The sequence below is a fragment of the Agrilus planipennis genome, unplaced genomic scaffold (assembly GCF_000699045.2).
Source record: "Agrilus planipennis isolate EAB-ADULT unplaced genomic scaffold, Apla_2.0 scaffold170, whole genome shotgun sequence".
NCBI classification, from domain to species: domain Eukaryota; kingdom Metazoa; phylum Arthropoda; class Insecta; order Coleoptera; family Buprestidae; genus Agrilus; species Agrilus planipennis.
The window spans coordinates 238,780-242,539 of record NW_020440530.1 but is presented as its reverse complement, the minus strand read 5'-3'; the positions used below and the strand labels follow the sequence as shown (position 1 = coordinate 242,539).

The 3,760-nt window shown below is 31.8% G+C and overlaps 1 long non-coding RNA gene across 2 annotated transcripts; it reads left to right on the top strand.

Annotated features, from left to right (window-relative positions):
- The first annotated feature begins 1,123 nt into the window (after positions 1–1,123).
- LOC112906099 lies at positions 1,124–2,591 on the top strand. 2 transcript variants are annotated; one of them, XR_003232160.1, is made up of 4 exons: positions 1,124–1,448; positions 1,709–1,900; positions 2,256–2,482; positions 2,551–2,591. It is a non-coding gene; the product is annotated as an uncharacterized LOC112906099 (long non-coding RNA). The 2 variants fall into 2 exon arrangements; XR_003232159.1 differs by lacking the exon at positions 1,124–1,448 and having other exon boundaries at positions 1,455–1,900.
- The last annotated feature ends 1,169 nt before the right edge of the window (positions 2,592–3,760 follow it).

The window sequence follows — 3,760 nt, the reverse complement described above, 5'->3', positions numbered from 1 at the left end:
TCTCTTCTGTCTTCATTTCGTCCGTCTCATCTTTCTCACCCGAACCACCACCCACCCATTCCCACGATTCCTGAAAGCAGGCTGAAGAGGGCCTTCCGCCTTACCTTCCGGCGTAGTCCGGAGGGACTGCCCACCCACCAGCATTAGTGGCTGGTGGGAATGAAATACCAAAAAGTTTTTTTTTTCTAGTTTTAGTGAAATTATGTCAGGATAGGAAAGAGTGGAGGGGCGTGTCCAACCAGTCTTAGGACTAAGGACTTTATGATGATGAATAGTACATTGACTATGTCATTAATACTATTAGTATTCCATAAAACGATTAAATAAAGTACGATTTTGATGGTTTAACATTTAAATTGCTTATGTTAATGTTTTCTGAACTTAGACACCTAATAGTTCTTGCTATAGTTTTTTTTTATTATAAGTTGTAATATGTGCAAAAATCAATTTGAAACAAAGGAATTGTACCAGCAGGTAATTAAAATTTTGAATTTGCAGGTTTATGAAAGGCGTGAACACATTAAATATTGAAATATAATTTTAATGACGAATGAACTGCCAAGATTTCCTCTTTAAAGTTTATTACTTTCAAGTAGCTCCTACCTGAAATTTTTGTCAGACAATATAAATTTTATGGTTAATTTTATTACGCTTTCCGGTGTTTACTTATTTGCAGGGCTAATTTTGGCGAATAGATTAATTATATGTACGTTTAGTATAATCATCAATTGTTTTGCGTTCTTGCATGTGCCTGGAATGTTTTCTAAATTTTTTGATTTATTGCAGTATTGCAGAGAATTTATGAAGATGTTATGCTTGTCCCATACACGTACATTTTTTTTTCTGTAATGTATGTTTTAATACTACGATTTTGTAGCAGTCATAAAACCAAAATTTGACGCATTTTGAATCATTTTTTACAACTATAATTGTCCTTAAGTAATTAAACGGAACTTTATCATTTAATTTCATGCTGTTAAAATTTGTAGCATTTTTTTAACAATCAATTACTGTAGACGTATACTTATTTTAAAGTTTTCTTTTAAATTAAATACATATCAGTTTTTCATTTTAATTGTTTCATTATTTCAAAAGTACGTATTTGTATAATCCTCAAATAATTTCTGTTCTGAATCATACACTCATTATCTTCTTTATCTCTAAATGTTCTCGTTTTTTAACTGTCTGTCTCGCTCTAGAATTCATTTAGTTTCAGAGTTGTGAGCAGGCGAAGGCACTTATAAGAAGCAAAACATACATACATATTTTTAAATTTTACAAAATGGGGCAGAATCTAGCTACGCGATTGGTTATATTACGAAAAATTTGCCGCGAACCGTCGCAGAAGTCCAATGTGATGCTTCTGCGTATCGTTTTATACGTCACGCCGGCTTCACGCAAGAGCAATTTCGTAGCAGCTTGAACAGACGGCCATTCCAGTGCCTGAGGTGTGGTTGAAAGAAGTTTTGTTCGCGTCTTTCATATTCAATTAACGAGTACTTTTTTTGTAGAATTAGCTATATTTTATTACGAAAAGCTACCCTGAGTTGTATTAATCTCTTTTGAATTAATTAAAGCTATTAAATTCATTCATGTGTGGTTCTACGTGTAATATAAAAACTGGTTATCGCCATTTTAAGATTTTACCATTTTACTTCATTTTCGGTGCATTTTTTTATTTTAATTCATGTTATATTTCATTTTGCAGTCAGTTAAGGTGATAATACATCCATTATGTATATGCAATGTGCTAAGGAGTATTCGTCATTCCTGTCGTCCCTTTTTTGCTCCAGGATGTAATGGTAATGGCCTAAGGAAAGCAGGGAAATTGCGTTCTTTCTACTGGAAATACAGACAGATTATTGTTGTTGCTGAAAGAAGGATTTATGACAATGAACCAGTAAGTAATAACATTCATTAAATATAAAATATATCCAAAATTTCCATTAAATTATCGTAGATGTTTATAACCTACTTTCTGCAACCGTATGTTTTAAGTGTCATTTCAGAAATTTCAACAGCAGAACAGTAGAATTAAAGTAACTATGCTTATATTTTTTTTACTTTAATATGAGAAACAGAACATTATAGGGAAAGGAAGAAATTATTTTGATTAAATATTTGATATTTGAACAGAGGTGTGTACTTTGTTTATTAATGGCACATTGTGTTTCACTTCAAAATTTTATTGTTTTACATGCTTTCAAGTTTGTTTCATTCTGTAATTAATTCGTTTTTCTTGTCCATTTCTACAGGTGAGAGAAAATGGAAGTCAATTTTGAAATTTGGATGTTTCTTGGACTTGTTGCTTGATTTGATGATGACGTCTTGACTATGCAACATTTTACTTCAATTAATTTTCCACCGATGAATAAGTACAGCTGGGAACTAGGTCCTACTGAAACAACGATTGCAATGGTATCGTTCTTCAATTTGGTTTGCCATTTGGAAACTTGGAAGTTACATTCTGCAGTTAATTAAGGTGAGACTACATAACATAATTAATATTAATTTCTTGTTAGTAATCTGCTACCACCGTATCTGTTTCAGATCGACGTTGGAGAAGACAAAGATGACCCCGTAGTTGAAATAGTTATTTATCTTGCATGCTCTATCTAGTAGAATTCATTAAGTTCATTTTATTCAAATTAATTTTTATTTTGCATGCTTATTTTTGTTCATTTTATTTGAAGTGATTGTTGATTGTAGATGTTTTTATTTTTTTTTAGTATGTAGTAGTAGTGTTTGTTCATTTTATTTGAAGTAATTGTTGATTGTAGATGTTTTTATTTTTGTATGTAGTAGTAGTAAAACTAACACGTTTAGTAGTTGTAGTATAGTTTAACCTTGCTTACCTCTTCGCTTAGCTTACTGCATATTCTTACTATAAATTGCTTTGCATTTACCCTACGAGTTCTACATGATTCAACGTTTCGTTATCGTGTGTGTTTCTTCTCACCCTTGTGGAATTAGGGAGGGCCTCCCCGAACGACTTCCCTTGGGCTTAGCTATTTAGTTGATCTTAAAAGTGTCTTATACACTTTTCGCGAGTCTACTCTAGCGTTACTTCCTTTCAGACAGGGTACAGTGGGTTATCTGGAATAGGAGCAATAGGCGACTGCCCAGCTTGCCTTGGCGAAATCTGTCCGATCTTCTCTACCAAAGCTATTAGTATTTGCCGTTAGTCCTGTTAATTGCACTATTCGCTTTCAGATAATGAGGTATTTTCTAAGAAGAATGAAGACATCGTATTTTTTTATTTTTATTGTATTTTCTTTGATATTTCATGTTTTCTTATCTTTCTCTTACAGGTATTTCATTTTTTACTTTATGGACTGTTTTATTCATATAATCGTAACTTTGATTCATAGTTAAAACATTTCTAAATTTAGTTTATGGCATAAAATGAAATTTAAGCAATGATTAATAATGCTGACGCTTTCAAAATTAATGTTAATTTGGGTGGATAGGGTGGTTATAAGGAGAGAGAAATTTTGTGTTTTAATGTTAATATAACAGTTTATAAATAATGTGATGCTTTTTATTGTATTTTCTTTGAAATTACATGTGTTTTCTTGTCTTTCTTTTACAGGTATTTTGTATTTTACTACATTAATATGATTATGACGTAGACTGATAGTTAAAACCATTGTAACGTAATTTTTTGACAAAATTGTTAAAACCAAATTGAATGTTATTAGTAATTAAAGGTAATTTGGGTGGATAGGGTGGCTATAAGGGGAGATGTGGAGGCCACAGA